At 37.4% G+C, this 22891-nt stretch overlaps 1 long non-coding RNA gene across 3 annotated transcripts in view; it reads right to left on the reverse strand.

Annotated features, from left to right (window-relative positions):
- The window catches only part of LOC115836913, a 69004-nt gene extending 53266 nt beyond the window's left edge, over positions 1–15738 (reverse strand). Inside the window, exons 1-5 of one of the 3 annotated variants that reach the window (XR_004031919.1) lie at positions 15597–15738; positions 14904–15008; positions 14186–14314; positions 13009–13195; positions 11792–11919 (exon numbers count right to left, since the gene is read on the reverse strand). This is a non-coding gene — a long non-coding RNA (uncharacterized LOC115836913). Of the gene's footprint in view, positions 1–11791; positions 11920–13008; positions 13196–14185; positions 14315–14903; positions 15013–15596 lie in introns of all 3 variants that reach the window. The other 2 variants (XR_004031918.1, XR_004031917.1) reach the window with 2 other exon arrangements.
- Positions 15739–22891: the final 7153 nt, after the last annotated feature.

The raw sequence follows: 22891 nt of genomic DNA on the forward strand, positions 1-22891 counted from the left end.
CTTTGATGGACTCTTGCATTCTATACTTTCTTTTAATGTGAGCTGGCTTGCCAAGTGCCCATCTGCAGTGCTCTTCCATGCTTTCATTCATTCTCCCAGGTTAGATGTTGAGAAAAAAGAGGTTCTACAGCCTCACAAATACTACCGCCTCCATTCAGCACTCATCTGTCTCAAGGCATACAAAATAAGAATGAAACAGTCACAACCTTTTGAGTTCCATGTTCATATTACTAACCTCTGGAGATCTCCACCGGGATTTCTCAGAGGCATTTTAAACAATATTTATCTCCCTCTCCAGCCCCATTAAATTGGCCTACTTCCAGTATAAGTCATAGTGGCACTACCATCCATTGTAGTATTTTCAACCAGAACATTCACTGCCATCATTAACTTCTCCCTCTCTCTGCTCCATCTCCTTCAACTGGTCACTAACAACTGCAGATATTAACTCAAAAATGTTTATTGAATCTAGCCTGTCTTCCTCATTCTTATTACTATGCCTAAAATTACCTCATTATTTTGGGGGCTGGAAAATAATGAAATCTTTCTAACAATTCCTCTCTTCTTTCTCCCCATGCCAGTATGCATATTTGTCTATGGTTGGCAGAGTTAGCCATCTTTAAAAAAATAAATAAATAAAATAACAACACAGCATTTCAAATCACAAAGCTGTTTAAAAAGCAGACATGTAATCATACACCTTGGTCAGCTATTCCCTACAGAATTAAAAATCCAGATTTCTTTGCTTTATATTCAAAGTCCATCACCACCTGGTCTCACCACATCTTTCTACCTCCTTGTTTACCTCCTTTTTTTTTCACATACATGTACACTCAGAGCTCCATCATATTGAAATTCCCAACATAACTGTGGCATATTTTTGCAGGTGTTATTTTCTCTGCTTAGAATGATTTCTCTGGCGGCACTCAGTGGCTCATGCCTGTAATCCCAGCACTTTGGGAGGCTGAGGTGGGCGGATCATGAGGTCAGGAGTTCAAGACCAGCCTGGCCAACATAGTTAAACCCCGTCTCTACTAAAAATACAAAAATTAGCTCGGAGCAGTGGTACGTGCCTGTAATCCCAGCTACTCAGGAGGCTGAGGCAGGAGAATCGCTTGAACCCAGGAGGCAGAGGTTGCGATGAGCCGAGATTGCGCCATTGCACTCCACCCTGGGTGACAGAGCAAGACTACAACCCCCCACCAAAAAAAAAAAGATTACCCTAATGTCTTCAACCCGCATGCTTCAGCAATCAGTTTAAATGTCATCTTTTTTAGGTGACACATTTCCCAGTTACTGCATAGGGATTTACTGACACTAAATTTTCTCTATTTTGTCTGGCAATTTATTGATTTTTCCTCTCATCCCAACTTGACAATGTCCTAAAAGACAGATAATTTATCTCATTCCCATCTCTATCTTTGAGCCTAGCACAGTGCCTGGAAGATAACAGGTTATCAGTTCATATTGACAAATATTTTTGATAAATAAGTATTTTATATTAATCGCTGAAAAATAATTATGGAATTTCACATAAAGAGGCTCACCATTATTTTGATTTCAATATGTCTCTCATGTTAAATATAGATTAGTTTTATGAATTAGATAAATCAGTCATAAAAGAAATAGAGTTTTGAGCCATTCTATAAAGTTTTAATTATGTTATAAATTTGGACATTTAAAAAGATAGTTTGATAGCTAATAAATGCCTTTTAATTTACTGTAATATAAAATCTAATGTGGTCACAAATGTTTATATTTTTTAATCTACCTATCTGGTTTATATATTAAAAGTGTAATGTATCATTACATGTACTTAAATAGTTATAATGGCTACTTTTATTAAAATATATGGGTTTTTAGAATGATTAATTGACCTCATTTATACAGAAGTCAATAAATATTTTAAATGTTCACACCTGCATGTATTACATTTATTGTATATTCATCCTCTTGGCAATGTATAAGATAATAACCTGGTTTTCAGGTACTAAGATCTGACAATACCTTCTTTCCATCCCATCTGAAAATGTACAAATTGAAATTCTGAATTTTTTTTGTAACAAGAATTTTATAAGTAGACATCTTAAATTCATTTTAAGCACTCTGTCATGGCAGTGATATCAAAACTTAAACCCAGCTCTAAAATTGTCTTTGGATTATATTGAAAGCTCTAGAAAAATAAAAATAAAAGTGATCTTAGTAAAACAGAAGCCACCTGTGTACCATCCACACCATTATTAATATGCAATAACAAATATATGCATTTTGTAAGCTAATGGATAAGAATGACTGAAGTTAGTAAAAAGTGTAATACATGGCTTTGCCACCATTTATATTTATGGTTCGCATGAAAGAAACCACTTGTGATTCACAGTGAGAATTCATTACTGCAGAAGACAAATGTTACTCAGTTTTCACTGTAAACCTGTTCAGTCTTTGTTGTCAGAACCAAGCATCTGCTAGTGTGCTACCATGCAAGAGATCTAAACACAGCCCTATGCTGCTGTCAATTTTTGCTTAAAGTTTTGTCAAAACCCAAATTCTTTTCAAGCAGCCACTTATTTGACGAGACTGGCATTCATCATTGATTGCCCAGACATTCTTAAATCAGAACTGTTTTGAAGCTCATTTGTCATTCTGTAAGCATAATGAGTTAACTATTAATATATTTCTAATTGCTCTTGCAAGTGCCTTAAGAAAAAGAAAAACCATTATATTGATTTTGCTTTGGACATTTCTGAATAATTTGCACATCAGACACTAAATTTCACTTATTTCAAAGTATAAATCCCAGAGAGAAAATAAGAATCAAATATTTTTCAATTAAAATCTTTCATAAGCCATGACTAGCAAAGTGAAATAAAAGTGAACATAACGTGAAGATTAAAATGAAAGACTCTCTAACAGGAGTGACCAAGGTTTCCAGGAAGATAATCCTTTTTATATTACTTCCTTTACCATTTCCTTCTCTAATCAGAGAAAGAAAGTCCAAGAGTCATTTTCTATGTGTCCAAAGGCTAGAACTCAGTAGAGCAATGTGTAAAGAGAACTCACTCATTTTTCCTATCCTCATATCCTGGATATAAAATAAATTGAAGTCTGAAACCATATGCATTAGGATAGCCAAGGTATAGTGAAAATAAATATTCAAAATAAATGTAAGTGACCCCTTTAGGCAAATCTAATTTTTCTAGGGACTCCTTTTTTCTTCATGTTCACAAAAATAAATACAATTCTCAGAATCCCTCTTTATTGGTAACACAAAAGCCAAAAAGTTAAAGGTAAGGTTTTATGATATCATACTCTTTACACATGAAGATCATTGAGCTGATAATGCTTTCAAGGCAATATTGTAATATTATGATGAAAATACTGACATAAAATAAGAAACGTATTTTAGGAAACCTAGTATTTAAGATTTAGAGTAAATCTATTCATTAAAGTTTGTGCATCTGTGCATTCTTTTTTTTTTGGAAATGAAGTCTCACTCTGTCGCCCAAGTTGGAGTGCACTGAAGCAATCTCTCCTCTCTGCAACCTCTGCCTCCCATGTTCAAGCGATTTTCCTGCCTCAGCCTCCCAAGTATCTGGGACTACGGGCGTGTGCTACACGGCCTGGCTAATTTTTGTATTTTCAGTAGAAATGGGGGTTTGCCATGTTGGCCAGGCTGGTCTCCAACTCCTGACCTCAAGTGATCTGCCTGTCTCGGCCTCCCAGAGTGCTGCGGTTACAGGAGTGAGCCATCACTTGAGGCCAGGAGTTCGAGACCCCCCTGGTTAACATAGTGAAAACCCATCTCTACTAAAAATACAAAAATTAGCAGGGCACAGTGGTACATGACTGAGAATCGCTTGAATCCAGGAGGCAGAAGTTGCAGTGAGACGAGATGGCACCATTGCTCTCCAGCCGGGGTGACACAACGAGACTGTCTCACAGAAAAAAAAGAAAAAAAAAGTTTTAATTGTATTGGTCTTTCTTAATAAATGAATAGTGATGTATATTTATCAAGCAGTGACTGTGGGCATCTGAAGATGCATTAGTCATTATCCATGTCTGAACTGCAATATTCTAGATGGGAATAGAAAGTGTGTCTGTACCAAAATAAGATCTGAGATGGACTTTTTCCACTTTCTTGAGGCATGCAGGGATTTGCTCCCTTCACACTTCAGCTGACATTTATTGTAGCATTGGCATTTAGTAATGACTCCAAGTTTGGGTGGATTCACCAATGTCTAATTTGCAGCCAGACATCATGAAGAGGCCTATTTGGCTCACTTGGGGAATTTTTCCCATTGTTAAACATTATCTTTTTTGTCTGTGGACTTTGTCTGGTTTGGCAGTTAGCAGTGCACGGTTACAGTCATTAGTCCTCAAAGTGCTTATTTTTTTAAATAAGCATCCCACTTTTTTTTTCCTGGAATTAAAAAAAATAATAGAAAGGGAGTGTTTTTAAAATTCTCCAATCTCCCTATAGATAATTTACTCATTTTAATTTTTTCAAACAAAAGTCTCCATGTGGTCAAAGGTCACGTAGCTAAAGTTGAGTCATTATAAGCTTTCGTTTAAACAAATTAAATACTATTTCGGTGTGCCTTGTATTGCAGATCCTGGCAGGCAAGGCTAAAGTCCTATTTAAAAGTTGGGAGCCTGTTAACTCCTGATGAATTTTGTTACAGGAGAAGAAGGAAATTAAAATAAGCAACAGATGCTAAGTTTTTGAAACTAGAAGGAAGCTGCTGGCAATCAATATGGTAAAGACAGGCAGTGGAGAGATATGGAAAGCATAAACAAAATTTGCTTTTAGCCACACTAGCTTTTAGCTATTGCCCAGACACAAGGAACATGACATGGAGAAGCAGAGAAATAACATGAAAGATTCCATGAAAACAGGTGCTCTATTCGGAGATTAAGACTTCCAAGAAAATAGGTCATGAATCAAAAGAGCCCAAGGAAGTCACATTGTACAAGAATATCAATATAAGTGTTTACTATGACTACATTTAGAACTCTTATTTATTTTTCCTTATCTAGGCTAAATGTCAACTATTTTGTGAAGCACTTCCTGACTTGACGGCCAGAGCTTGTCAGTTCTGCATTCATACAGGCCCCACAGTGGCTCATGCCTGGAATCCCAGCACTGTGGGAGGCTGAGGTGGGTGGATCGTTTGAGCCCAGGAGTTCGAAACCAATCTAAGCACTTAGTGAGACCTCGTCTCTATTAAAAATAAAAGAAAAAATTAGCCAGGCATTGGTGGCACGTGCTTGTTGTCTGAGCTACTCGGGATGCTGAGGTGGGAGGATTGCTTGAGCTCAGAAGGTGGAGACTGCAGTGAGCTGTGATTGCACCATCATACTGCAGCCTGGTGGCAGAGTGAGACTGTCTCAAAAAAAAAAAAATCATTTATTATAGCAGATGCTACAATATTTTCAATCTCTGTCTCTGTGTGCCTCCACAACCAAGGTGGAAACTTCTTGAGGGCAAAATCAAGTATTCAGAGTTTTATCTCCAAGATCTAGCAATCTCCCACAGGACCTGGTGCATAAGTGTGCACTCCATAAATGAATAATCAATGCATGAATTATTACATTAAATTTAAATAATAGATTTTACACCAAGACAAAGCATTGCTTAAGAACAAGAATGAAGGAGTTTCATTTGAACTTCAGGACACTAAGGTCACCAATTTAATGGCCAGGAAAGGCTCCATTATAAGACAAACAAGGATTCTTTCTAATTTCTGCCATTATTTTTACCTCCATTGATTGCATAAAAAGTCCTACATTGACATGACTACAACACATATAATGCAATGATTGGGCCAAACAGATCTTCTGATCTAATACCTCTTCCTTAAAGTTAAAGCCCAATCATTATTATCCGTAACTCATACGAATACTGAGTTAGTGCGGCATTCCAAACAGCAGTAACGTGCTTTGAGGGGGTGGGTCAGGAAACAAGATACACTAAGTTTTGTCTTGAAATCTGGCATATAATATTGCCAAATAAGCACAAAAATAGCAACTTTTGCATCGTCTATTTATTAAGGCTTGTTCTCTCATCTATTTTCTGTGGATATTTCTCGAGGGGTGGAGACAGGTACCTGCTACAGTCCCTGTTCTCCCCTGAATGACAGTAACCAGCTACTTTTCATGGACATTCTAAGATCTGCTTTGACAAATGCTGAAAAGGGGACCAATGCTGAGCTAGCTTGCTCTGCCCAGCAAGGAGAGGCAGGTGACAGGCATTTCTATAGTGTCACTGTGGGAACTAACCAGAAATGTTTGCTTTTCTGGCTTTGTCATCCTGCAAGTTTTAATTTCTGTAACCTGCTTGGATACAGTGGGTAAGAATGTTAATTAATCAACACAACAATGAGCCTGTCCTCTGGAGAAAAAGTAATATACCTGCAACATAGTGGTATACCTATTTTATCAAATAAGCTAATTTACAATGGTCTACATTTCTCAGTTATGTAGGTTACAAGACAGTAGGCCTTCAAATATGTATTCCATACAAAATTAATTTAATTCCTGTGGGTATATTGTTAAGACATTGCATTTAACTTTCCCTACATAAAAAAGCACAAAAAGTAGGGGTAATGGCTTTTAACGTTTAACTGTGTTTTAATCTATTTCCTACCTTGGTACTATCCAAGGCCTTACTGGTAAATATTGAAATTAAATCCATGCCTACAAGACTTCTGCTAATGAATAAGGAAACCGCTTTATCTTCAGCTAGGTCATATTCCACAGTCCTAGACAAGTGCTCCTCAAAGCCTTGTCTGTGGCTGGCTGTTGAGTCCAGCAGTTTTGTTACTGGTCCACCACAAAATAGGCACACACATTGTGAGCGATCATTTAGAAACACCTATAGCAAAGTGGCAGAGTAATTTTATGTTTGTTGAATCTAATAATACAAAATTGAGTTTCTGTCTTGTGTGTCTGGGTTTTAATTTTATTTTTCTAGTAATTCAATTGTATTCTATTTTATGAAAGTATCAATCTATAGTTGATTGTTAATTAAAAGAAAACTAAAAGAAAGATTCTTCCCAAGATTAGAAATACTCAGCAAGTTAGTGCAGTGGAGTGTTCAGGGTCGAGCTGACTTGAATGGGATTGCCACTCTTCCACATAGAGCTATGTGGACAAGTTATTTAAACACTCTGTGTCCCAATGGCTCTAGCTGCAAAATGCATATCATAATATCTGCATCCCAGGATCCTAGGGGAAAATCCAATAAATACTGGCTTTGGTGTCAGACAGCCCTCAGTTTCTTCAACTGTTAAGTGGATGTAACAACCCCAGTGTTACAGAGTGGTTTAAGGATCAAATAACTTGGATAAAATCTGTAGTTCAGTGCCTATGCAGTGTCTAGCAAAAACCTCAAGTCAGCAGTCATTATTATTGGAAGTGTCTTATGCATAGGAGGTTCTTGATAAATATTAACTTATATCATCCCTCATTTGTGTAGAGGATCCTGAAGCACTCGTGCTTCCTGATTTCAGTCTATGAATCATGGACTGAAATCCATGACTGATTCAGTCAGTATATGACATGGTCATATACTGATGCTCTCAAAAAGGATCTGAACCCTTTGAGAAACAGTTCATGGATGTGGCCCAAAGCAGCAGGACAGGCTGCTTCTGTTTACCAGCGGACATTTCTTCTCTTACATTTACATCAGAGAAAATTCTCCTCTCTGCATTGAATGATATAATGCTGGGAGAAGGCAATTGACAGCCATATCATAGGAATGCACAGAATAGTTCTTTCAGGTAATGGGGAAAAATGTCAAAAGAGAGATCATCCTATCTCTTCTTTCACAAATTATTAAACATGATGTGTCTCTTCATGCCCATCTTTTTAAAAACATGCATGAAGGGCTAGTTGTAATGAGTAAAAAGAAGACATAGGCTGGGCATGATGACTCATGCCTGTAATCCCTTGGGAGGCCAAGGCAGGCAGATCACCCGAGGTCAGGAGTCCAAAACCAGGCTGGCCAACACGGTGAAACCCCATCTGTACAAAAGTCCAAAAATTAGCCAGGAGTGGTGGCACACACCTGCAATCCCAGCTACTCGGGAGGCTGAGGAAGGAGAATTGCTTGAACCTGGGAGGTGGAAGCTACAATGAGCAAAGATCGTGCCATTGCACTCCAGTCTGGGCAACAGAGTGAGACTCTGTCTCAAAAAAAAAAAAAGAAAAGAAAAAGAAAAAGAAGAAAACATAAAAAGCTCTACATCATTTTAGACTTTACAAAACACTTTGATCTGATTTGATTTTTACAATACTATGGGCAGAGCCTTCTATTTCCACCTCTGACATACTCAGCTGAGAAATTAAATGGTTTTCTAAGCATACATTGCTAGTGAAGGCATATCTTAAATTTGAACCCAATCGTTCGAATCCCAAAATATGGGTACAGAAAATACAGGTAAAACAAGTTACATTTTAAAAAAGAATATTTCAGGAGAACATCTCAGAAAAATAGTCAGATATGTGAAAAACTTAATTATGAAAACAGATCTCTGAAAGAAATACAATGGACAACCAAGAACAAGTATATGGATGAGATGTGGGTAGAAAAAAAAACTTGATGTATATCCAAAAATAAAGAATATTAGGAAAAAATGTTCAAAGGATTATAGTTTGTGTTTAAGGTATAACTAGATACAAAACCCACAGATGTAAATGGGAGAAAAGAAAAAAAAAATCGAAAAAGCTGACAGACATTCCTAAATGGTCCCAGGCTTAGAGACAGAGGCAGCCTTTGAGGATGTCAGACAAACCCCACAGAGAGTCCCAGCAGGCACCTTCAGCAGAACTAACCTTACCCGTTGGCCCACTTAACCATTACCACTCTGAGAGCTCCTGAAGGCAAGGGGTAGATCACACTGTCAGACAAATGTCTCCAGCTGCTACCAATGGCTGAAACCTCATCAGCTTAGTATCTGACACTTAATAAGAGGTCAGTGACCTTCACAAGGGCAGCACCTCAAATATTCTCAGTCATCTAGATCTTTGTGTGGATGAATTTCAGGTCCTTATTGAAAGGAGACCTTAGCAGTAGAGAAAAACAGAGAGGCAGAGCCAATAAGGAAAGAGTGTACCTTCTCAAGAAAGGCTGGTAATGCTAACGGAAGGTACTGCCTTTTCACGATTTGCCCAGTTTCTGTAGTTACCACGATTGCCTGAAACAATTTTCTTTAATATTTTTATTAGGTAATTTTAGGCAACATTTTTTGAATCATAGTGCATTATACAGAAAAATTGTATATAGAGGATACGTGTATACATGCAAAGACAGGCAATAAATAACAACAATATTAAAGATCATTGCTAAGACTCAACAACCTCTTACCATAGGCTTTATACTCATTATCCTGTTTAATCTTTACAAGCACTCTGCGGGGATGGGGATGATTACTTTCCTCATTTTGTAGGTGAAGAAGCTGTTTATACTGCTTCTTAGAAACTGTTTATACTGCTAATAAGTGGTAGAGCAGGAATGCGAACCAGTCTAATTCTGGTTCAACCACCATATTTGTGCACCAAACTTAATTGGTAATATTTTCATCATATCACCCACATTCATACATACATCAATATTCTAGATCCCCGTAGCAAGGAAGCCAAAGCCCCTTATTACTAAAACTTTAAAAAATAATAAAATAATCATAACAGAATACAGTGAATTTCTAAGCTAAATCACAAAGCTTCCAATTAAAAATGGTTTTGCTTAAAACTTGCTTGGGGTAACACCCCTAGACCCAAGGAGTCCTTGTTCTCTCCCCTATTCTATTTATATTATTACTTTGTTGAAAAATTTGGACTAGTCTGCTCAGCAAATATGTGTGAGCAGGTATTTGACCTGAACCATGGATAATTGATCTTCATATTTCAAGACGAATCTGTTCAAGGGGTCTATTAACTTTATGTCACATTAGAGAGAAATGGTACAGCCTTCTTTTGAGCTGTAAACTTATTAACATAGCATAGTGGACCCCTGCAAAACACAGTAGCGGAAGGGTGACTGCCTCCTTCCCCATCTCCTCACCATGACAATTATGCTGTAATTCACATTATATGTGTTTCTTTGATTAAAAAACAAAACACATTTTATTCTCTAGCATTTTTCATTTATCAAGTTAGAAAAAGAAATGCAAAAAAAAAAAAAAATCATCCTTGTGCCCTACCTCTCTAAATCTTACCCTCATTCATGACTATCTTGGGAAAGGGTTTTGAAAACCAGAAAGCACTGAACAAATGTAAGGCCTCATGTTATTAGACAATGAGGGGGTCATTTAGTGCACTAGAGTGCCGTGGAGTTGTCCTGGTCAGTGTCTGAATGATTTTGTTTATATCCACAGCAATGCTGCTATATTTAAACAGAGAAGTGCATGGCAACTTTGAAATATTTTGAACTTATTGATCTTGAACCTCTCTTTAGAAAATAAATGAGGGTCCAAAATTCCTCATGGGCCCAAAGGACACTTATAAATAGAAAATCTTTGTCAGGTTGAGGCCAAACTGGCTACGGAATTTGTCTAATTACTGAGACAGAGGGACCTCAAGCCCTTGAAAAGATTCTAGTTACAGTCATAGCATGCACATGCATTCACCTTTAGTTATTCGTATTTTTCTTGCTAAAACTTTGAAAATGTTATTTTCCTTTTCCACTGCACTCTCTGTTAACTGTTGACCTAATCTGATAAGAAATATCTAGAGGATGGTCATAGAATATAAAACCAAGCAAAGCAGGTTTATATTCCATGGTAAGATGGCACATGTGCAGACTCCAGGGAAAGGAGAGGCTTTGTAAAATTTATTTCAATATATAAGTATGTGGGCACTAGCTGAGGAACTTTCTGACTCATTCATAAAATGAGTTATGATAGTATCACTGTCATCTGACACATCTCAGAACCTTAGTCTTCCTACTGCAACTGTGTATTGCATTCACCTATCCAAGATGACTCTTTTAGAGTGACCAAAGCTCCCTTAAAAATGCATTCGATGTCAATGCAAACTGATAATATTCATCCCAATTTCATTGTTCCCAGGGAAAGTCCCCTCCAAAAGACAGTTCCATAGCCCATTACTATTCAGGGAGCACGGCTAATGCTTTTCCTCACTCTTTCTGTCCCCAAGCTTCATCTGCATGCACATGAGAAAAAGACATCCAACACAAGAGAGTGACAAGCCAAAAGGTCAAGGATCAGCATAGTGATATGATAGTGTGCTTTATAATATTTGCTTGATTAAATGAGCTTCACAAAATACATAAGGAGGTTTATACTTACCACTTAGGACACAGTAATCAAACTAACAGAACACTGTGAAACCCATTCTCAATTTCTTGTTCTAATAGGAGCAAATAATGACACGTAAAATTTTGTAAAACACATAAGTTTGAGGTACTTCACAAACATGTATATTTAATGGGATTTTTTACTCCAAATATTTAATTTTTAATAACCCAGGAGTTATTATTAAAACTACTTGGAATTCTTCTACTACATTCTATTTTGGCAGTGGTAGAAAGTAGCCCCATAACATGCTGGAGAGAAGGGTACACCCATTTGGGTCGAAAAAAATCCACCATAGTTAATCCTCGAAAGTGAAATTTTTGCATCCTATAATCAGGAGTTGCTGGGCATTTGATTAAACACCCCAGGCATTTCATCCCCAACCTACTTTCATTTCTCCCCCCAACTGGCAAACAAAAGAAATTAGACCAAGAACCTGAAGAAACAAAGTGTATACTTTAATACAGAAATGCTTTTACCTGCCATCCTGCTGTGAATGAAATGGGCTGGGCTTTCAAAATGTTAGTCAGCTTAACTCCCAGTTGGTGGTACTGGGAAAATGTAGCCACGCAGTCTTATTGCTGTGTTTCTGTTCTTTAACTGCCAACTGGAATACAATAGAGGATTCAAATGGAAACAAAAGAGAGATGGATCCAGAAAGAACCAGAAGGACGACAACAAAGCAAGTCAAGAAAATGCTAAGGAGCCAAAGACACTGTGCTCCCCAAAGTCGTCATCCCAGACCTTCTTCACATTGAAGATAATTATGCTTCCCTTAATCGCCACTTCCCCTCAGACAGTCATGATATTTACAAATCATGAATTATCTAGTAGATGCTTATCTTTGCGACATTTTAGGAAAATCATAAGCTATACTTAACCCAAAGAGAGAATGGCTATATCACGGTACTCAGACATGGATAATATGTATTTTACATATTATGAGGGATTTTAATATAGTATACAGGGTAGCAGTGTTGAACACACCAATATTTTTGGACTTGAGGACAGTGCCTCCATTCTGATGGATTACAGTATATATAGCATACATAGAAGGCTAGATATTTTAGTATCCTCATATTGCATCAACAGGTACCTGGAATTTTACTTATGTTCAGCTTCTCCATCATCTCGCCATTGTTTTTTGTACTTTTTTTCTTCTCATGCAGACATTATATTATTACAATAGTAGACACAAGGCTGCCACTTATCACACAATCCTCATGTCCTCTTTTAACTTCAGAATGTGTCAAAGTATATATGCCATTGTCTTTGGTTTGTGCACGTTTAAGAATTCACACATCAAAAGTCAAATTTTGTCCAGGGTTATAGAATAGCATGCCTTTCACAGCACCCCCCCCCATAAGAATAATGATGTACACAATTTATATTTTAATTTAAATATGCTGTATGGTGTACTGAGTCATATTTTTCTAAGCTGCAAAGGATGAAAAAAACAGTAAAAATAATGTGACTTACACATAAACAAAAGATATTCAATAGCCCGGCTTTTAGGTCACAGTTTAAATAATTGTATATGAAGCTTTATATTATAGATATAATATAAATGGATATATATATTATATATCATTTGGATATCTATATCAAATGGATAAATGAAAACTTTCATGGGGCTAAGATAGTCATAAGTAAAATTGTATGAAATCACATCTTACGAGACATGATAAAATCTTACCTTATTAGATGTGACATCCAAAATGTTGCATTTTCCCTGTGATTTTATTAATAATGCAGGAGCATCCTTCTAATAGAGAATATCTTTTATAGAACATTGTCTTTGGTAATAATCAGAGTCAGAGTATTAACTAGGTGATCCAAAGTTAGAGCATAAATTTTAAACAACTGTCGTGGTTTCAGCCAGTCTGAAAGTTCAGAACAAGAAAAAAAAGTAAGAATTTTTGACTGGCCAGCAAAAAGTAATAATCTAAAAAAAATACTAAAGTTTTTATATTACTGTGAATGTGAAGGCATTTTATATTTTTTTTTTTTTTTTTTTTTGAGACGGAGTCTTGCTCTGTCACCCAGGCTGGAGTGCAGTGGCACAATCTCGGCTCACTGCAAGCTCCGCCTCCCGGGTTCACGCCATTCTCCTGCCTCAGCCTCTCCGAGTAGCTGGGACTACAGGCGCCCGCCACCACGCCCGGCTAATTTTTTGTATTTTTAGTAGAGACGGGGTTTCACCGTGGTCTCGATCTCCTGACCTCGTGATCCGCCCGCCTCGGCCTCCCAAAGTGCTGGGATTACAAGCATGAGCCACCGTGCCCGGCCGGCATTTTATATTTTAACTATCTTTTAATGTTATTTTATTTATAGCGATGTGGTCTCTGCTCAGGCTGGAGTATAGCGGCACAATCATAGCTCACTGTAGCCTCAAAGTCCTGGGCTCAAGGGGTCCTCCCACCTCAGCCTCCCAAGTAGCTGGGATTACAGGTGTGAGTCACCGCACCCAGATTAATTTTCTTATAATCCATTTTTGATCCCACAAATTACTAAAACTCAAATTATATCTATCCCCAGACAAAGCAAGATGGTAATTTGTCAGTTTTCTACTTTGAGGTCTAAATTATTTTCCTTAATCTTCCATTCTGCTCAAATTCATTATAAAAATGAACAATCTACCATCTCACTTCACATGAAGAAGATAATATTATAGAATGTGGATCCCGGGATAGAACAACCAAATGCTACCTGGGGACAGATGAACACGCATGTATGCGTAACTTGAATTGTTCCAATTATTCTTTTGCTTATAAAACAATTTCTATATGAGCTCCAGAAGCCACTTTGAAGCAACATCCATTAGCATACAGCATTTTCTACTTCTGGAAGCCAACTCACAATAAATCTCTTACCCTATAGAGAGACAGAACAGCACAGGGCTCGTAACAGGATGAGTGACGCATAAAATGGTCTTCAGCTGACTTCCCATGGGATTTGTATTTCCAAACCTAGGAACACCGTCTGCCTGCACGGATGGAATGCTAAGCAATGCAGTCAAACAATCAATATGTTATGTATGGTTTTTTAGCTTTAAGAAATCTAGAAGAAACTGTAAAATATGTAAACAAGCAAGTTTGTGTCTAAAAATTATAGCACAAATTAGCCAGAAAAATACATAGCTTAAATAAGGAAGGTTAGTGATGGACTCATATTTGTAAGAGTGACTGTGATTATGTAGATAATATGCCTTTTCTTGGAAACTGACAGGTTGCTGCATTCTTGCTTATAGGTTTAAGAGACAGACTCTTTTATATCATATAATGCAAGTATTCCATGTGGAAATCATAGGATCTGAATTACAGATAAAATGTCAGTCAAGGAGTCCATTTTTGGGGGTTTCTTTTTCAAAAGTACCCGAGAGAATAAAGAAAAGAATCTAAGAAAATAAATAAGAAAAATGTATATGTTGAAATTCTACTTACATTTTCCCATTTATTTGCTTGAAAAAAGTATCACTATTTTTTTTACAGTACAGTTTCAAATCAGACTTATTTCCTGTCTAAATTTAGCCTCTGTTCATTGTGTCATATTTCTGCAGGCATGGGAAGGGAAATAAATGCCCCTACTCACCTTTGGAAGAATTTCACTGCCAAGTCTCCGTGGTTCTATGAGATCCAATAATCCTTGGCTCAGTGTTGATTTTTGTATGACACCTGTAGAAACAGTCTCTCCTTCCTTTCTAACAAAATATAGCAACAAAAATCGTGTAGTTTCTGAATGAATTAAGCATACGTTATTAAGCACAACCTCATCCTGTGAAGAAATGTGGTTTGTATTTTTTAAAAAATGTTAACTTTGCTTGATTTTTTCTGAGCCATTTAACTACTGTTTAAAGGTGATGTGAATATCTATTTGTAAAAATAATTTGAACATAACTTTCTTAGGTTTCTGGCAGCTAATTCTTATACTGCAAATAGCATTTATTCTTCTAAGAAAATAGACAAATGATAAAGCCTGAGTTCAATTCCCAATTTTAAAATATCTCCAAAATCAAAATCTTTTTGAATATAAAAATCTACAGTCATGCTTTTAAAATCTAAGGCTTTGATGAGATAGAGGACCTTCAAGGGAGTAAATAGGGTATATCAAATCCTAGGAGAGAGAATGGGTTAAATTTGGGTTGTATTTTATAGCATTAAAAGAGTTGGAAAAACAGGCAAGAAGCATCAGCCTTTCTACTTTTCTTGACAAACACAAATGCAAAAACAAACAAACAAACAAAAAAAACAACAAGACATCATGTTTCCAATATTCTTTACACACCTGATTTAAACCTCAAAGGTATTTGTTTCACCCTAAGCAGACTTCTTTGGGCATGTCTGATTCTATTTCCCCGCAGCCATTCTGTGCTGAGTGGAGTAACTACAGTTGGCAACCTATTCCATCACTTACTTCATCATCCTGAGAATCTGCAAAATAAAAATGTAGTGTTAAAAAAAAAAAAAGCAAACAAACAAACAAAAAACTTCATTTTACATTTGCTTTTCCCAGTAAAATCCTAGAAAAGAAAATGCAGAGCAGCGTGTTTCCCACAATATATGTGACATCTTGGTTAAAAGTGACAGGACCATGTTGCACTCTGGCAGGTTTAGTGTTAAGATCTGACAGATATAAACCTGCGCGAACAACCTCCCTGCCACGATATTTAAGCTCATGTAAAAACTTTGATTTGATAGTCCCTTGATTAGCTTTTGCAACAGTGAGTGCTACTGCCTTTCAAGTTCATTATAAATTACTGAATTCTTCACAGTACTGTCAATTTAAGCTCTCGTTTCACTAAAAGGCAGGCATTTGAACCGCTCATCAAACCTGTGCACATTTTTGAGTTAACGAATTAGATCAATCCAAACTCCAGTTCTCAAGGGAGAAGTTCCATTGTTTATCAGGCCATGTCTACACTGGCTGAGCAAAGCGCTCTGTTCAGAAGGAGAAGCGCCTTTGGCAGCTAGAGTCCACATAGCTGACCCATGGACGCTCGGGTGGAGTTTCTTCACCTAATTACACAGTGCAATGAAATTACTGAACATTTGATGAAAATGGCCCATGACGACAAAAAAGCCATGACACAATTGTTGTTCTAATCTATTGACATGGTAGTCATTTAGAATGTAATTCAAAGAATCTGTAAGAATGAGAAGATGCTTACACTTACAGAAGATGATGCATATGGGTATTGAAATACTTGATAACTCAACATTTGGTATTACCCAAGTCATTCTTCCTAAACAAGACAATGGCGGCACAATTTTAAAATGCAATACCTCTTCCCAACTGGTCCAGGTTAAGCTTGCAATGCTAATCTTATATTAATAGAGAAATCCACAGGGTTTAAATAATTAAAAAGATGATTGTGATCACACACACACACACACACACACACACACACAAAGGGGTTAAAAGGTAATCAACATTTTGGAGGAAATATTTACATTTTTCTGACTTGTTCTGTTAAGATTTAGTAACATCTATGGGTGCATTCGATTCTGGTGACAGTACCGTGCCCTCGACTCATCTGGAATGTTTTAGATAAAAAGTGGTTTAGCAGAAATGTTCTACTAACAGCCATGAAATTATAGGCTTTCCCTTCCATCCATCCAAACACACTCCACCCTGTGAAGTAATAGAAATGACACTAATCACCTTTGGAATTTTGCCAGCCTTCCCTATAGGTGAGCTGCAGAGTTGGACCAAATTGCATTGGAGGAATAAAGCCTGTCTCACCCCTGTGAATGCTCTCAGAGGGCTTCAGAATGCATACACTTCGATTCATCGAAGAAAGCAGAAGCAAAGGTTTAACTGTGTGGGAACCTATCAGAACTGTTATCTATGAGATACACTTACTTCTATCAATATCACCCCAAAATAAATTAATTAGGTCAAACTCAAACCCATTTTCCCTAATCACTTGGACTTTGCAAATGGGAGTAGCTCATTATTTTTCTTTTTTTGCCAATCCCAACTTAAGATTTTCAAGATAAGTGTTCAGTCACTCTGTTTCAGCCTGCTAGTCGTGCGATTTGTACATCAAATCCCCTTTTGCTGGGTGCGAACTTCCAACTTCAGACGGAGTCATGACAACATCTGGCTGATTAGTTTTTTAAATTACCACTCAAATTATAAAACAAAAGAAATCTAGTTGCTCTAATTGCCTTGTTTAGCAAAGTTATCCAAGATAAGTTGAATTTTGTATCTTTTTTTTCTATATGAAAGCACTGAGAATGTCTAAATATAAATATAATATTGTTGCCAAACATATTTTAGTCACATGAAGATAATGATGATGGTGGTGGAGGTGGTGGTGATGATAATGAAATAGCAAACATCCTTATGGTACTTGACCATGTGCCAGGCGCCGTCCTAAATGCTTTGTGTATAGAAACTCATTTAATCCCCCAACAACCCTATAAGATAGATGCTATTAGCCCGATTTAACAGATGAGGAACCAGGATTACAGAGACAGCAAGTAACTTGCCCTGGATCACATAGTTAGTAAATGGTAGAGATGGATTTGAATCTGTGCAGTCTGGCTCCAGTGTCTGTTTTCTCTTAGATGTTTTTACATTGGCTCTTTCCTTCCTATGTCAGTGGAATTAACATGCCTGGGACCAGAGCTTTACTCTGTAAACTGTTCTGTCCGTCCGCCAGGCTCATTCTTCTATTTCTCACTCACTCACTCATTCTTCTAAATCTCATTCAGGATTTCCTTTACACCTTTCAAAACTTACATTTTAAGATGTTTGTAAATGTGAAAAATATCACATAAGAAAGGAACTGTAAGAATAAAAATTATTAAATTGGGCCTAGGAATAGAGCATGTACCGAAATGTAACCTCATGGGATCAGGCCTACTGAGGTCAAATCCTGATGCTACCTATTCCAAGTTAGACAAGGTGTTTTATTTCTCTATGACTTAGTTCCATTGTCTATAAAATGGGAATGAAAATAGTACTACAGTTTAGGATTGTGAAGATTAAATAAATTAATCCATATAAAATGATTACCCCAGTGCATGACACATATCAAGCATTTGATAAATATGAGCTATTGTTATTATTATATTTAGTTTATATAGACTAGCCTTCAGCTGCAACTAAGCATTAACAATTAAAATTTGTCATGGTAGTGTGAAAGTATTAACACAGATTTAAGAAAAATTGGTTGTTCTCACACGAAATCTTTTCAGCGCAGGGACTATTTGGCTTTAAAAATTCACTGAGACCTATTTTCACAAATAATTTTATTCCCCCTATTTTCAAGAACATAGACAAATTACAGATTGTGACAGAACCACCTAAAAAGTCATCAGAGTTTACAATGTTATCACCTAACAAGCTAAAAGTAGCCTTTTTTTTTTCTTTTCTTTTTTTCTTGAGACAGGAACTCTCTATGTCATTCAGGCTGGAGTGCAGTGGCACGATCACAGCTCACCGCAGCCTTAATCTCCTGGCCTCAAGTGATCCTCCTGCCTCAGCCTCCCAAGCAGCTGGGACTACAGTGCATGACACCATGCCTGGCTAATTTTTTGTATTTTTAGTAGAGATGAGGTCTCTACTGTATGCTGCCCAGGCTGCTCTCAAATTCCTGAGGCTCAAGTGACCTTCCCACCTCAGCTTTCCAAAGTGCTGGGATTACAGGTGTGAGCCATTGTGCCTGGCCTAAAAGTAGCTTTTCCTATACAGCAAGATTTTAAATAACATAAAAGTATTGCCTGATTAATTGTTTTTATATCATAATTCATATTTCTAAACAGAGTTACTTAAGTCAAATTGACCTTGATGGCAGTGATGCAATTTTAACAATTGTGCAATTAAACATCAAGTAAAATTGTCCATATCTTCAGCTTGTCCATTTTTTATGCATACTTCTCAATAATCTGGGTGCTTATAGGCTTATGTTTAAGTCCCAACTCTTTGAGGCCATATGGGTGAGTTAGAAATGGCTATTCTGGAGCATAAAATAGAAATTTCCATCCCAAAGAAAGTGTAATGCAAGGACTAGGAGAAAATTAATTACTGAGTGCTCACTTGTATGGAGCTACTGGGTACGTGCCATACAAAGAAAACGGAACGGATTGAAACCTTTTTGCTTCAGTTCTAAAATGGACACCTTCACCAGAGACAGCGTGAAAACCCCAGAGGCCCAGAAGCTATTCTAGGTAAATCTCACACTTTCACCTGGATATTCCCAGGATGCACTGAACTGCCTTTTTCCAGTTTGGCCACCACGGAACTTGAGAGCCGCTTGCTGGTCCCCAAGGAGCTAGCAGTGAAGAGAGACACCTTTGCCTCATTTCCCAGTACCTCAGAGACCAGATATTCTTTGGCAATCCTCAGAGAAAGAAAGTCTCGATGTATATAGGTAGTGCCTTGGTCAAGAATTAAAGTTTTGAATAAAGGGGTTTGTGTGTAGCCTCATCTGGGACAAAGAGAGTAGACTGAAAACAAGGCACAATCAATGTGTCTCAATGTGAATCCTAACTGCACCCACCTAGGTTCCTGGCTGCAACCTCCACCTCCCAGGTTCAAGCGATTCTCCTGCCTCAGCCTTCTGAGTAGCTGGGAACACAGGCATGCACCACCAGCTAATTTTTGTATTTTTAGGAGAGACGGGGTTTCACCATGTTGGCCAGGCTGATCTCGAACTCCTGACCTCAGGTGATCCACCCGCTTCAGCCTCCCAAAGCGCCGGATTACAGGTGTGAGCCACCGCGCCTGGCCAGAAAGCTCTAATTCTGAAAAGGGATCTCAGCTATCATCAGTCTCCAGGTCTCTAGATGGGGATGACATGTCCCAGAGAAGGCCTTCTGCCAAAAGTCTCACAGAGTGAGCAGCAGTTTTAGAATTAGAACCCGTGGGGGTAGAAGGAGATGGTTGAAGTGTTAGAGAAGAAATAAATTATTCATAGCAATTAACTGATTAGAAGGAAAATGGAAACACAAGGAAAGACACAAATGACTTCTACTGGCAAGAGATGTCAGCAACTTCAACCGTGAATTACTGGCACAGACAACCGGGGGATGTGAAGAACAAAGACTGCGAGGAGCTAAACGAGGCAACCTGGTTTCACTGGAGAGGATGAGGCTGCCCTAGCAAACGGAATGGACTCTTGCAGTAACTATGTGGGGAGGTTATCTGATGTTCAGACTTTCTATCTGAGAGCATCTTTAAGTTACTTAAGCACAGTGTCAGTCACAGCGTTATCTCCAGTATCTTCAACAAACATTATTAGCTGCAGCTGTTACTGCTGCTACTCCATACCTCACTCCCTCCAACCCAGCTGCTGGAAGTCCATCAAACGTGCTTTTCAGATTTTCTGAACAAATTACAAAATTCTTATTTTCTTGTGGCAGTTTCATTTTTCTTATTGTTGCATGTTTAGTTCTCTTTTAAAGACGTTTAGATCTTTTAACTTAAGTTTTGGAAAGGATACTCCTTATTTCATATCATATACGAAGTCTAACAAATAATCTCAAAATATCAAATGGAAAGTTTAAAAAAAGGTCACATCTACCCAGTGTCTGTCGTTGGCTACTCCACAGACCCGCTGTCATTTCTCATTATCTTTTTTTTATGATCCCACACACAAATCCAACCCAGGTGATTTGGTTCTTAAAGAAATGAAGGTGAATTAATTCTGATGATCATAAATTTTAATGAGACAACACTTCAGATGCTCTCAGACGTTCCAAATGCAAAACTTATCTTTTCTGTGGTGAAACTGGAAATTCTTTTCTTAGGAAATCTTGATTGTTTCACCCCTGCTATTTTTTACATAATGAAACAATTTGCATATCAGCAAGGTCAGAGGGGACAGAACTGGAATCTCAGACTCCGCATCTCCCTGCTGCTCCCAGTGCCAATGCTACACATTTCTCATTCCCTTTTGTTCATAAGTTTTATAATTTCACAGAATTACAAGTCGTATAGCATGACATCAAGCTTGATCTTGTCATTTTGCTTGATTGTGCAAAATTACAGTCGTTCCAGAATGTTGACAGAATTCCTTTCAATATTTTCTCTGTTCGTTTATTAAGTGGCAATGTCATACTTAAAGAATGATCATTTCTGGGACCACTCATTCAAATCTTTGAAGACTGACATCCCATTAAAAATTCGTTTCTCCCAATCACCCTCTATTCTCTCTGTCCCCAGTACACTCAACATGTCAGAAATAATTATAAGTGGCTTAAGATACACAGAAGCCATTTCTATTTAATATTCCAGAATGAATGAATGTAGTATTGCTTTGTTATCAGCTTTATTCTGGTTGGAAATTTACACTCAGTATCAGTAATATCTCATGAAAAAGTTGAAACCTGCTCTAATGTTTCCAGTTTCTCTAGATCAGCCCTACCTTCAGACATCGTTTGTTTCTTACAAATAATTATTTAATATTAATGGCAAAGGTCTGTCTTCCTCAAAGACGGCCCTCACCTTCTTTTGCTGCTTTTCATAGGTGCATGTTCAAGGTAATGACTTTGCTATGTCACTTACTCACATTAGGGCAGCTTGTTTAAAAACAGATTTCTGATTAGAAATTTTTTTAAAAAGCAGGAGGTGATTATCAAGCCCATTCAGAGCTCTCTCTTATTTCACATTGCCTCTTTAGAGTGGGCACTGCCTGTTCTTTTTATCAGGCAAAGGCGGAAAACTTGTTTTGCATCCAAGGTAAATGGAGAATGTCTATACCTGTATTTTTTTTCAAAGCTTACCATTCTTACCTATGGTAAAAGACTATTACAAAGGGTCCTACTCTGTCATGGTCTTGCTTGTTTGTAGAATAAATAAAGCAGTCTCTACAAAAGGATGCATTCTGTGTACCTATCTCCAAGTTGATGGAATGCAATGTATTATGGGAAACATTATCCCTTTGCACAGATAATCAGGATTACAAGCTTTCTGGATCTCTGACTTGTTGGCTGATATTACCTGCTTGGAGAAGCTCTAAAAAGACACACTGCCAGGTGGGCCTACATGTGGAGAGGCCCAAGGCTTGCCGAAATGCCCTGATGTAAATGCTGAGAGACTAGTTTCCAAGATGGCTGCGCCTTGATGGAAAAAGTTCTTGACTTGGACAGATGGAACTGTCTCTCCTCTTTGCCACTTATTAGCTATGTGGCTTTGAGCAAACCATTTATGCTTCCTGAGGCTTATTTTATAAAATGCTGGTAATAATGCCTTGGGGGCTCATATAATAAATAAAATAATGTATGTGACAATGTTGGCTCATAACAAATTATCAGGCAGATGCTTGGCATTATTTTTCTTAAGTAATTACCTAAAGCTAACAAGCAAGTCAGTCAAGATCATGGATATCAAACGGAAATCTAGAGGAAATCTGTATATAATATAACCACATTTGCTCAACACTAGGAATAGGAATTTCTTCTAATGAAATACTACCATGAGTAAAATTTAATCTTATGTATCTATCATATGTGCAGGTAACCAATTTTCAGTGAGTGGAAATGCAGTAAAATACTCAAAACTTGCATATAGAGTAGACATAAATTAACACTTTTTAATAATTCAGGAGGCATTTCATTGTCTTATTGTAC

Source organism: Nomascus leucogenys, chromosome 10 (assembly GCF_006542625.1).
Source record: "Nomascus leucogenys isolate Asia chromosome 10, Asia_NLE_v1, whole genome shotgun sequence".
Lineage (NCBI taxonomy): Eukaryota > Metazoa > Chordata > Mammalia > Primates > Hylobatidae > Nomascus > Nomascus leucogenys.